We start from the raw sequence: 13,821 nt of genomic DNA on the forward strand, positions 1-13,821 counted from the left end.
CCCAGTGATGTTCCTACTCCCTCCCCATCCCCATAACAGCCTCTGCCCTACACTAAGCAGTAAGAGTCTTACAGGGAAATAATGGTATCCTGTCCAACTGTTGGGCAAGTCTAAAGACTTGTTTTTTGTTGTTTGTTTTGTTTTGTCTGAGACAGAGTCTCACTCTGTTGCCCAGGCTGGAGTACAGTAATGCGATCTCAGCTCACTGCAACCTCTGTCTGCTGGGTTCAAGTGATTCTCCTGCCTCAGCCTCCCAAGTAGCTGGGACTACAGGCTTGCACCATCACACCTGGCTAATTTTTGTATTTTTAGTAGAAACAGGTTTTCACTAAGTTGGCCAGGCTGGTCTTAAACTCCTGACCTCAACTCAAGTGATCCACCCACCTCGGTCTCCCAGAGTGCTGGGATTACAGGCATGAGCCAACACACCTGGCTAAGACTTGTTCTTGATTCCTCTTTTTCTCACCACTCTCATCCAATTCATCAAAAGGCTACAATGGTTCTGCCTCTAAAATACATCCCAAGGGATTCTGTGCCTCCCTTTCCAGCCTGACCGCCTTGGTTGAAACCATACCCTGCACTAGGGTTACTGCACCAGCTTCTTAACTGGTCATGTCTGCTTCGACCTTTGTTTCCCTACAGGGGAGCTAAAGATCAATTTCCCCTGCCTGTGATGCATGTAGCCCAACTACACTGTAAGTCCCACTTCCACAATATCTGCTGCTTCTACTGGCCAGCACACTCTTGGCAGGATTTAGTTTTCGGCAGCAGTGTAGAAAGGTCCTAGTACCTTAACCCCTACTTCATGAGGGTCAGGTTGGCCTACTTGTGGCAGCAACTCCCTGGTCTCCTCAGCAGGGGGTGTTTGTCCCCAGAGCCAGTCATATGGGCAGTAGCTCCCTGACCAAGGAGGAGCTCTCTTGATGGCCAATTCTGCAGTGTCACTCTGTAAATTATTCCCAGAGCTCAGCCTAGAGTCTGATTCTCTAGTTTGTCCAGTGATTTTGCAAGCACCTAATTCTTTGTATAAATCCCTTTCTGCTCGCCCCAGCTGAAGAATTTGTCACCTATGGCCAACTCTGATTGTCACCACTGCCGTATCTAAAAGGGAATTACAAAGATTGCATGGGTGTATGTTTGAGAACATGTTTAATAAGCCCTTCAAAAGAGGAGACTAAAGTTATGTGTAATCACTCTCCCCATAACCATTGGAAAATATATCCAAGAACTTAGGTGCTTCCCAGGGGGTCTCCTTACATATCCCTGGTTCTTGCCCTTAGTTTCCAGCCTGAATGCAGCCGCCGCCTCCTCATCTTTGCTGGTGAACCCCCATGCACCTTCTAAGAATCCTGTCCCTACCCAGAGTGCCTAGTCTCACCCCAGAGCCATTTCTCTTCCCCCAGGATTATGCCCAGTGGCTCCCATGTGGCATTCCATAAAAGTGTCTGCCACTCCAAGATTGTCCAAATAGTAGGGAGAAAGGAGCTCAAAGCATCAGAGTCCCACCAAGTGGTCCTGTGTGTGCTCACATTCCTCCCAAGCTCTGCCCCCCCAGGAGGATTTGCAGATATGCCTATTCATGTTTAATTTTCCAGTTACCTACTGTATCTCCCATAGACATCCATAAATTCTCAAAGACAATACCTACAAAGAAGAGGTGAAATAGTTCTCCAGCTGCCTGATTTATTTTCAAGCCCACATATCCATAAGTTAGAAATTCACAACTCTATGAAAGATTATGACAGTTCCTCTCCTTAATTCCCCCATTTCCAAATTGAGCCCCCCATTGAACCCACAGGCTAAAGAAAGGGTTTATTGCTAAGCCACACACTTGCTTATAGCTATTCCACGGCTGCACAGACCAGAAACACGTTCCACAGTGACCTCTTGTAAGGAGTGAACTAAACTCCTGGCTACCTTACCTCAGAATTTGCATTTGGCTCAATTCTGGCCAACGGATTATAAGCAGACACATTGCTGGGACTTCTGGGAAATCTAAAAGGGGATTTAGTAGATATTTCCTCTTCCCTTTCTTTCCCTGCTGCCTGGAATATAGATGCGATGACAAGTGCTCCTGCAGCCACCTTGGACCACAAAATCAAAGGCCACCCCCAGAACCAAAAGCTGGAAGGAGCTTGGGCTTCTGATAATTTTGTAGCACCAGAATCACAGCACTCAACCTTGGGACTTCTTTTACATAAGACACAGTCATCATGGCGGCGGCTGGAGCCCCAGATGGCATGGAGGAACCTGGCATGGACACGGAGGCCAGGATGTGTCTTGGGATGTGTTAGAAGATCCCCATAGATGTGTAGAAGATAAATAGAAATTCCAGGACCCTGAAGACTGCACAGGAGGCAATGACAAGAGTGTGGAAGTGAGAAGGCACCAGAAATAAACTCGGCCAACCTGGCTTTTTGCCAATGGCTAATCCTACCTGTGGCCAACATGGCCAGGATCATATAAGCTCACATTGCCAGCTTCACGGGCACCTTTTCTGAAATGTACAGAGTAGCCTGTCCCATTGGGGAGAGACACCAATACGTTCAGAGGGCACATGCCTCAGCAACCCCGTGCACTGCTGCCCACCTCACTAAACTAGCTGGAAGAAGACTCACCAGCTGCCCATCAGGAAGGGCATCTAGGGATGTCATTTCCCATGCTTACGGTTGCAACAGCTGCTGCATGAGGTTCAAAGTTCTCAGAGCCTGGAGGCCACCGGGGGAGGTTTCTTCAGTGAAAACCAGTGGCAGAAGCAATGAGCATGTCCAAAGTGCTGCCATGGTGTCCTGCATGTCCAGCATTTCAGTGTGTGGGCTCTGGACTCAGCTTGAACCTTGATTCTACTTCTTATCAGCTGTCAGATGCTGGGGCTATAACCTAAGTCCTAACTTCCTAGTATGAGGTAAGAGTGGAGCACACAATAACCAAAGGAAATATAATGCAAGCTACCAATGCAGCTAAATTACAGAGGTAATTTAAAATTTTCTAGTAACCACATTTAAAAAGTAAAACGAGGCCAGGTGCAGGGACTCAAGCTTGTAATCCCAGCACTATGGGAGGCTGAGGTGAGAGGGGGTGGGGAGGGAGGATTACTTGAAGCCAGGAGTTCGAAACCAGCCTAAGCAATGGCAAAAGCTTGTCTCTACAAAGCATTAAAAATTAGCCAGGCATGGCAGTACGCGCCTGTAGTCCCAGCTATTTGACAGGCTGAGTGGGAGGATCACCTGAGACCCAGAGGTCAAGGCTGCAGTGAGCCATGATCGTGCCACTGCACTCCAGCCTAGGCAGAAAGTGAGACCCTGTCTCAAAAGAAGAAATGATTATATAAAATAAAAAGTAAAAAAGAAACAGGCGAACTTAGCTTAAATAATAATTTTAACACATTATATCTGAAATATCACTGCAACCAATATTATCACTGCAATCAATATTAAAAATTATTAGTGAGATACTTTACATTCTTTCTTCTGTCTACTGTCTTCAAAATTATTGATGTATTTTATGCTCACAGCATATCTCAGCTCCAACTGGCCGAATTTCAAGTACTCAGCAACAACATGCAACTGGTGGCTACCACACTGAACAACAGGGGCAGATGCTCTCAGTTCCCTTTACATGTACTGGCCACTAGCAGCTTCTTACTGTAATCACCTGCGGCTCTGCCTTGGCGCTCCGTCTCATCTGAACAGGCAGCAGACCGGAAGTGCTGAGGAAGAAATGCCCCAAGGAGCAGCCCTCAAACAATGAAGATTTGCAGTTGTTAGATTACATCCTACTCCCTGACTCCTTAGATGGAGCAGGACTTCAATTAAATTTTAATTGAAATTAATTTGATGTGATTCAACTTGTCTTTTGCTTTTTTTTTTTTTTTTTGAGATGGAGTCTCTGTGTCGCTCAGGCTGGAGTGCAGTGGCGCGATCTCGGTTCATTGCAACCTCCACCTCCCGGGTTCAAGTGATTCTCCTGCCTCAGCCTCCCTAGTAGCTGGGACTACAGGTGCACAACACTACGCCTGGCTAATTTCACCATGTTGGCCAGGCTGGTCTTGAACTCCTGACCTCAAGTGATCTGTCCTCCTCAGCCTCCCAAAGTGCTGGGATTACAGACATGAGCCACCATGCCCGGCCATCTTTCACTTTTGTTGCTTGTGCTTCTGATTCCCCACCCAAAAAATCATTGTGAAATCCAGTGTCATGAAGATTTCCCCCTATGTATTCTCTGGGAAGTTGTACAGTTTCGGGTCTTATGCTTAAATCTTTAATCTATTTTGAGTTCATTTTTTTGTTTCAATTTCAAGCAGGGCATGGTTGCTCATGCCTGTAATCCCAGCACTTTGGGAGGCCGAGGTGGGTGGATCACTCGAGGGTCTCAAACTCCTGGTCAAAATGGCAAAACCCTGTCTCCACTAAAAATATGAAAATTAGCCAGGCGGGGTGGTGCACACCTGTAATTCCAGCTACTCAGGAGGCTGAAGCACAAGAATTACTTGAACCTGGGAGGTTGGAGATTGCAGCAAGGTGAGATCATGCCACTGCACTCTAGCCTGGGCCACAGAACGAGACTGCATCTCAAAAAAAAAAAAAAAAATCCAGTTTTATTATTTTGCATGTGGATAGCCAGTTTCCCCAACATCATTTGTTGAAGAGACTATCCTTTCCCCATTGTGTATTCTGGGTTCTTTTTTTGAAAATCAGTTGACCATCTGTGCTTATGTGTGTGGGTTTATTTCCAGGCTATCTATTCTGTTCTATCTGTCTATACGTCCGTTTTTATTCCAGTATCATACCGCTTGAATTACTGTAGCTTTGTAATATATTAATATTTTGAAATCAGGAAGTACAATGTCTCCAGCTTTGTTCTTCTTTCTCAAAATTGGCTTGGCTACTGGGGGTCTCCTGTGGTTCCATATGAATTTTAGGATTATTTTTTCTATTTCTGTTTTTAAAAAATGCTATTGTGTTAGCCAGGTGTGGTGGCATGTGTAGTCCCAACTACTGGGGAGGCTGAGGTGAGAGGATTGCTTGAGCCCAGGAGTTCGAGGCTGCAGTAAGCTGGGATGGCACCGCTGTGCTCCAGCCTGGGTGACAGAGCAAGATCTTGTCTCCGTAAATTTAAAATAAATGCATAAAATCTGTATTTTTTTAAAAAGTCATTGTGATTTTGATAGGAATTGCATTGACTCTGTAGATTGCTTTGGGTTGTATGGACATCTCAACAATATTGTGTTCTAATCCATGAACACAAAATGTCTTTTATGTATGTATTCTTTAATTTGTTTCATTAATGTTTTGCCATTTTCAGTGGACAAGTCTTCTACCCCTTGGTTTAGTTTATTCCTAAGTATTTTATTCTTCCTGATGTTATTGTAAATGAGACGATTTTCTGGATTACCTTTCACATAGTTCATTGCTGATGCATAGAAATTCAATTAACTTTGTATATTGATCTTGTATCCTGCAAACTTGCTGAACTTGTTTCTTAGTTCTAATACCTGTTTAGTGGATTTCTTAGCGTTTTCTATATACAAGTTCATGTCATCTGCAAATATAAATGGGTTTACTTCTTCCTTTTATCTGGATGACTTATGATTTTTTTCTTCCCTGATTCCTCTAGTTAGAACCTTCAGTACAATGCTGCATAGAAGCAGTGAAAGTAGACATCCTTCTCTTGCTCCTAGTCTTAGAATGAAAGCAGTCAGTCAGCATTAAGTATGACATTTGCTGTGGCTTTTATATAAATATCCTTTATCAGGTTGAGGAAGTTCCCTTCTCTTTCCAGCATGTTGAGTGTTCTTATTATTAAAGCATATTGGATGTCGTCAAATGGTTTCCTGAATTTATTGAAAAATAAATGTCTTCTCAGGGGAAAACAGAATTTTAATCAGTGCGTCCTAGTAGGTGCAATAATTGTGGCATGGACAGGTTTGTTTCCTGTGCCTTGGGTTACTCCAGAAACACAGCCATTGGGTTTTCTCTACTTGGGGCCAGCCAGCTATGGCCCTAAACCTTCTGGAGCCTAAGACAAGTAGCCACCATCAACCATTCTGAAATATATAGCTTAAAAAAAATCACGCTCTGACTTTAAATTTGGCATCAGCACTCAGCCACATTATAATCACACCAGTCTGATTTTTAATTAAAGCCTCAGGCTCCAAATAATTTGGGTGACACGTTGATAACAAAATGAGAAAGAGTTATCGCCAAATGACATTTGATTGATGGGCTTGGACCTGTAAAGAGGATTATCTTGAGACCCCTAACAATATAGGTGACCAAGCTGCTAAATCTTTATGAGCCTCAATATTATGACCTATTAAATACATAGAATAATATTTAGCTCATAAGGATGCTATGAAGATGAAATGAAATGGTGCAAATAAAGAGACAGTTACTTGGTCCAGGAAAAGCTTTGATAAGTTGTCATTAATAATTAACTATGAATAAGCCTTCCCACATTGTATTCCAATGATCCACTTAAAATGTCTTTCTTAATAACAAGGGCAAGGCATGATTTGTTTTTGTACATAATTTTGTGAATAAATAAAAGAACAATCCCAGCTAGTAAAGAAAGGAAAGGGAAGGGAGAGGAGGGGCCGGGAGGAGCACTTCTGAGTTCAGTGAACAACTAGGCTAAAGCTCTGTACAATGACTTTTCTATTTCACTAAATGCCTTCTGGTTATGTTCTCAGAAGCCACCACCTCTCTCCTTTCCACAGGACCCCGACAGAATCTTAATCATCACAGATTGACAACTTCATAAACTTAGCACGTTGACAAAAATCAGCTGTCAATGACATAGAAGAGGCCTGTTTGTCCCCCTCCCACCCCCTTCTCATTCTTCAACCAGCAAACCACCTCTCCAAATAGAGGCCGATCTAGGCCAGGCAAGGGAGAAATATCAGCTATTTGTTGGGGAGCCTTGCTCTCTGGGAACTCAGAGAATTAACAGCAGGGTGCCTGAAGGGTAGGTAGTCTACCACCTAGGGAGAGCAGAACAGGGAGGACAGTCAGCTTTTAAAACTCTGCTCTTAACAAAAAAAGAAAGAAAAAGAAAACAATTGGCTTTATTATGAACTTCATAAGGACAAGAACCAGGTTTTGCAATCGCTCAAGGTATCTAATACAGTGGCCCTTTAGTCTAATTTATCATTTTTTTGCTTTTATAGTGAGCCTTTTTGTGTCGTGTTTAAGAAATCTTTGCCTACTCTGAGGTCATGAAGGTGGTCTCCTATGTTTTCTTCAAAAGCTTTATTGCTTTACCTTTCACGTTTAGATGGATTTAAAAATCCATTTGGATTTTTTTTTTTTTTTTTTTGAGACGGAGTCTCGCTCTGTCGCCCAGGCTGGAATGCAGTGGCCAGATCTCAGCTCACTGCAAGCTCCGCCTCCCGGGTTCACGCCATTCTCCTGCCTCAGCCTCCCGAGTAGCTGGGACTACAGGCGCCCGCCACCTCGCCCGGCTAGTTTTTTGTATTTTTTAGTAGAGACGGGGTTTCAGCGTATTAGCCAGGATGGTCTCGATCTCCTGACCTCGTGATCCGCCCGTCTCGGCCTCCCAAAGTGCTGGGATTACAGGCTTGAGCCACCACGCCCGGCCGGATTTTTTTTTTTGGTATGGTGTGAGGTAATTTTTCACATGAATATATAATTGATCCAGTACACTTATTGGAATGACTGGTTGGGCACACTGGCTCATGCCTGTAATCCCAGCATTTTGGGAGGCCAAGGCGGGAGGATTGCTTGAGGCCAGGAATTCGAGACTAGCCTGGCCAACATAGCAAGACCCCATCTCTATATATTAAAATAACATTTTTTAGAAACCAGATATTTAACACCAACGGTACAGTTTATTTAGAAAAGGCAGGAAACGCACTTGATTCTTTCCTTTCACTAACTAGTTTTAGAAATAGAGTTGGTTTGCCCACATCCTCCAATACTGATTACATGAATGTAGGTATTATTATGAATTCATGTATTTAAATATAATCAATGTGTTTCCATCGACTGCAGTTATTACCCTTATTGATGTTCAAAATGTCCCATGTTTAGGAGCCTCTTCTTGCTGACTCTGCCTCATTTTGACATGACCCTACCGTTTGCTTTTTACGGCTTCCTTGCTCTCTAGTATGTTTGCAGCAATAAATAATGGACAAATAGAAAGTCTTTGGTCAGATAACAATCCCTCAAGGTTGACTGATGACTCTGTAGAGTTCAGTGTGAGCAGCCACTTGTGCAACAGCTATGTTCAGGGGCAGGGAGACCCAGACCCAAGAGTAACTCCCCCACCCAGAATGGGACCACCCCGGGGGTTACATTAAAAGGCCAAGCAACCAGGCACGGTGGCTCATGCCTGTAATCCTAATATTTTGGGAGGCCACGATGGGCAGATCACTTGAGGTCAGGGGTTCAAGACTGGCCTAGCCAACATGGCAAAACCCTGTCTCTACTAAAAATACAAAAATTAGCTGGCTGTGGTGGCAGTGCCTGTAATCCCAACTACTCGTGAGATTGAAGCACCGCTTGAATCCAGGAGGCGGAGGTTGCAGTGAGCCAAGGTAGTGCCACTGCACTCCAGCCTCGGTGACAGAGTGAAGCTCTGTCTCAAAAAAAAAAAAAAAGGAAAGGCCAAGCCTTCAGATCAGGAAGAAAAGGGGGTGCCAGTGGGAGCAGACACTGAAATAATAACGGTAATAATAATATTTATGAAAACTCACTGTGTGCCAGAAGCTAGTCTAAGCTCTTTGAAACTATTAACTTATTTAATCCTCACAATGATCACGGGAGTGAGTATAATCCCCATATAGTATAAATGGTATTATCTCCTGTTTTACAGACAAGGAGACCGAAGCACAGAAAGGTTAAATAACTTGCCCAAGGCCACACAGCCACTAAGGGATGGAGTCAGGAATCGAATTCAGGCACTTCCCCAGCCCGAATGGAAAAGAAGACAAGCCACTCCTCCTTCATGGATTTGTTAAGGATGGCTGTGGAGGAGGTTCTAGCACCTGATGGGAACCTGGACGATGTCATGAAATAGCCAGCATTCCAGTGTGAATTTCAGTTCGAGCTGGCCTGGGTGTGTTCAGTGTAAGGTCAGCCACAGTTACCACTTCATTCCCCTCCCCTTCATTCCCAAGAACTCCCTTCCCTCTCTGTGCCCCCAGCCTCAATGTCCAGCTCTGCCTCTGCCTTCACTGGAACATTTCTCTGCTTCTTCTCCGGCATCTCTGAGAAATTCACTTCTCAGCCAAGGTGGTAATATTACAAATAAAAGTTTAAAATAGTGTAAATAAAACTTTCTGTTGGATGATTACTAGATGCTAGGAGTAGACACATGCTTTGCAAATTTTCTCAGTTACCCTCAATTTATAGAGGGGGAAGCTGAGTGGTTAAGGGTTTTGTTACAGACCACAAAGCTAGTGAATACTGGGCTAGGATCCTCTGCAGATAAGGATGTCTCACTTCTAAGCCCTGCCTGTGCCTCACTCCTGAACCACTACTGCCCTCTGCTGGGCCCATGACAGCACTGCCTCACTATGCTGGGTACCACATCTTACCTAGGCGTCTACAGCAGTGGCCCCAGGCGTTTCTATCACATGAGGGAAGGGGTGGCCAGGAAGGAAGTAGGAAGGGTATTTCTTGTTCTCAGAGCTCCTGCGGAGTTCCTCAAATTGCACCAGTCAAAAACATACGTATTAATATTCTTTGCTATGACGGATATTATTGGGATAATTGGTTAAATCTGAATAAGGTTATGTAACAGTAAAGGGACATAATGTCTATGATTTACAAATCATTCAGAAAAAAAAGTGTGTGTGTGTGGAGTGAGAACATAAACAAATGTGGCCAAATGTTAACATTTGGAAAATTTGGGTGAAGGATGTAGGAAATTCTTTATACTATTCTTTTTTTTTTTTTTTTTTTTTGAGGCGGAGTCTCGCTCTGTCGCCCGGACTGGAGTGCAGTGGCCGGATCTCAGCTCACTGCAAGCTCCGCCTCCCGGGTTTACGCCATTCTCCTGCCTCAGCCTCCCGAGTAGCTGGGACTACAGGCGCCCGCCACCTCGCCCGGCTAGTTTTTGTATTTTTAGTAGAGACGGGGTTTCACTGTGTTAGCCAGGATGGTCTCGATCTCCTGACCTCGTGATCCGCCCGTCTCGGCCTCCCAAAGTGCTGGGATTACAGGCTTGAGCCACCGCGCCCGGCCTTTTCTGTAAGTCTAAAACTATTCAAAATACAAAGTTAAATAATTACAACTTCAGGAAGTCACAAACCCCAGCTCCCCAGATCCAGGAGGTTCTCTAGTAACACACAGATTATCAGAGGGCCCCCTCCTGGCCCCGCTTCCTGATGAACACCATGGGAGACAGGGTATTTAGGGGCCCGTGAGACTATGGCGGGAAAGAAGCTCACTCTTGGGCAGTGGCTACGGGGGTCTTCAGTTCTCACAGGATCCCATGCATGCCCCCTCCAACACACGCATTGGTGCACAACTACAGGAAGTGACTGGGGACCCCCAAAAAGGATAAGCTTGTGGGTGTCTAGAACTGGTCAGCATAGTGAAAGGAGTGGGAGGCATTTCTCATGAGAAAGAGTGAAAAGAACAAGATGGAAAACTTGGGAAGAGAAGGCTGGGCGGCAAGGGGAACGCCAGGAGGCACTTAAGAATCATTGTAGACATGCGTCATGCAAAAGAGGAATGAGATTCAGTCTGTGAGGTGTAAGAAAACAGAAGGAGGCCGGGTGCGGTGGGTCAGGCCCGTAATCCCAGCACTATGGGAGACCGCGGCAGGTGGATCAGCTGAGGTCAGGGGTTTAAGACCAGCCTGGCCAACATGACGAAACCTCATCTCTACTAAATTAGCTGGGTGTGGTGGTGGGCACCTGTAATCCCAGCTACTCAGGAGGCTGAGGCAGGAGAATTGCTTGAACCCGGAAGGCAGAGGTTGCAGTGAGCTGAGATTGTGTCACTGTACTCCAGCCTGGGTAAGAAAGCAAGACTGTCTTAAAAAAAAAAAAAGAAGAAGAAGACAGGAGTCCTGGGCAGAGGCACTGGGAGGCACACGCCATTCTGCACCATGGCTCATGGTGTAGAATAAAAGCATTGGATAGAACAGCAGCACTGCCCCAGAAGGGTCACCTCGGGACATCCTGAGGCTCACCCTGGGATGCTCCAGCAGAGGGTGCTGCTGACCAGTTGCAGCTGGTTTCTGAGAGGGGCTGGACTCACTGGAGGAAGTTTCAACCACCGTTTCTTAACCTCAGCTACACTTTGGAATCACTCCGGGGAGCTGTCTTTTAAACACTCATGCCTGCGTCCCACGCCCAGAGATTCTTATCTAATTGGTCTGAGGTACCGCCCGGGGATTGGTAGATTTTTAGGTTCCTCAGGCAATTCTAACTTTGAGCCAAGTTTGAGAATCAAAGGCTTAAAAGGCTCTACCTCTACGACTCTTGGAATCCACGAGAAATAGAGACCATGTGGGCAAGATCAGAGAGCCCATCTTTGCTGCAGGAATAACTTCAGTTGCCTCAGTCAAATCCAGATCAGAGTTTACCCTGAACCTAAACTCAGTCTGATGGATGTGCTTATTACCCTAAAACTGTGCTGAAGTTTGTTAAAATTGAGAAGTGATATTAACTTAAATGACACAATGGTGTTTCTTTCATTTGAGAACTCCCAGAGGCTGAGACGGGCGGATCACGAGGTCAGGAGATCGAGACCATCCTGGCTAATAACACGGTGAAACCCTGTCTCTACTAAAAAAATACAAAAAACTAGCCGGGCGAGGTGGCGGGCGCCTGTAGTCCCAGCTACTAGTGAGGCTGAGGCAGGAGAATGGCGTGAACCCGGGAGGCGGAGCTTGCAGTGAGCTGAGATCCGGCCACTGCACTCCAGCCTGGGTGACAGAGAGAGACTCCGTCTCAAAAAAAAAAAAAAAAAAAGAACTCCCTAAGTTTTGGTTGACTTGGGAACTGGCAATGTCCTTTGGTAAATATTGGATGTCAATTTGGTAAGTTAGTATGCCATGGCCAGGCCATGAGTCCATCTCTGGGGCTCCCCAGCCCGACTGCCTGGCCTCTGAATAATCAAATAGATAAGTTACTCTTGCTTTGTTTCCCTTCCTCTCCTTTCCCCAAGAGACCAAAAGGTAAAGCTGCCCTTTCTTCTCAAGGAAAGGGCACCCAGGTCTCTAGAATTCCGGCCCCAGGGGAAAATTAATATCTGCTTCTGCTGTCAGGTGGGAGTGGGGCCACCTGAAAGCAACGCTACCCAGGCCTTCCCCCAGGCCTGAAGGCTGGATTGTCTTATTGAAGGGAAAGGAGTAGCCCTAGCTAAAAAGTAGATCCTCAAGTCCAAAACAATGGAGGGGCTCATCTCCAGACCTTAGCTCCTCTCTGTTGGTGACTTTATCCAGTCTTCTGGCTCCTGGTGTAGACTAACGCCCACACCCTGATCACTCTCAAATTTCTATTTCCATCTCAGACTCCTCCCCGGGACTGGATATCCCTGTGTGGGTATCTCACAGGCATCTCAAACCGAACGTGTCCAAACCCAAACTCCTGACTGTCCATCTGCATCCACCTCCCACCTGCACCTGTCCTCCCACAGCCGTCCACAGTTCAGAAATGGCAGCACCATCCTTCTGGCTGCCCAAGGCAACTTCACAGCCATCCTTGACTCCTCTTCTTCCCTCTCCCCCATACCTAATCCTTCTGCAGATTCTGAGTCTGACCATTTCTCACCACTGCCCCACTCCCATGTCCCCTGCTGAGTCACCTGTGTCTGGATCGCTGCTGCCTCCTCTCTGATCACCCTGCTTTCGCCCTTGGCCTGCTGTAGTCTGTTCTCAACATAGCAGCCCTTTGCAAACAAACACCACTTTGACACTGCCAGGCTCCGAAGGGTCACTCCTAGGTTCTGAACTCCCCAACAGCTTCTCATCTTGCTCAGAGTAAAAGCCAATGGCCCTGTGTCGTTACTCAGGATCCCTGCGACCCCTGGGTTTCCTGCCAGCGCTCCTCCCCACTCCCCTGCTCCATCTACCCTGCAGTTCCTCCACAACACAGGTGTCTTTGCACTTCCCCAGATACCTGAACAGCCCCCTCCCCCAGAGCCTCGAGGTGTGTCCATTTGCCCAAACACCACCTCTGCAGTGAGGCCTTCCCTGTTCACCCTACTTAAAATGGCAATCTCTCCCTACCAGCATTCCCTCTTCCCTCCTCCTGGCTACGTTTTTCTCCATCTAGCAAGCTTTCTCAGGTTTAGTGGTTCTTCCCTAAAATTAGCTCCATGAAACAAGGACTTTTTGTTGCAGCGTCTGGACAGGGCCTACCCCAGAGCAGGCACTCCACAAGTGCTGGCTGAATGCACAACCAGCGTGGCTCACGCCTGTAATCCCAGCACTTTGGGAGGCCAAGGCGGGTAGATCCCTGAGGTCAGGAGTTCGAGACCAGCGTGGCCAACATGGCGAAATTGTCTCTACTAAAAATACAAAAAAAATAGGGGGGTGTGGTGGCACGTGCCTGTAATCCCAGCTACTTGGGAGGCTGAGGCAGGAGAATCGCTTGAACCTGGCAGGCGAAGGTTGCAGTGAGCTGAGATCCCACCACTGCACTCCAGCCTGGGCAACAGAGGGAGACTCTGTCTCAAAAAAAAAAAAGAAAAATAAAAAAAAAGAAAGAAGACAGAAAAGAGAAGAGAAAAAAGAAATCATCAAGGCCACTGTGTGGGGGCTCTGGATATGGAAGGACGCCAGATGCAGGCAACTGCACAGGTGCTCTGATGCCACTGGCCTAGAGCCTCCTATGGACTTCAC

This window comes from Trachypithecus francoisi, unplaced genomic scaffold (assembly GCF_009764315.1).
Source record: "Trachypithecus francoisi isolate TF-2019V2 unplaced genomic scaffold, Tfra_2.0 Lachesis_group21, whole genome shotgun sequence".
NCBI classification, from domain to species: Eukaryota; Metazoa; Chordata; class Mammalia; order Primates; family Cercopithecidae; genus Trachypithecus; species Trachypithecus francoisi.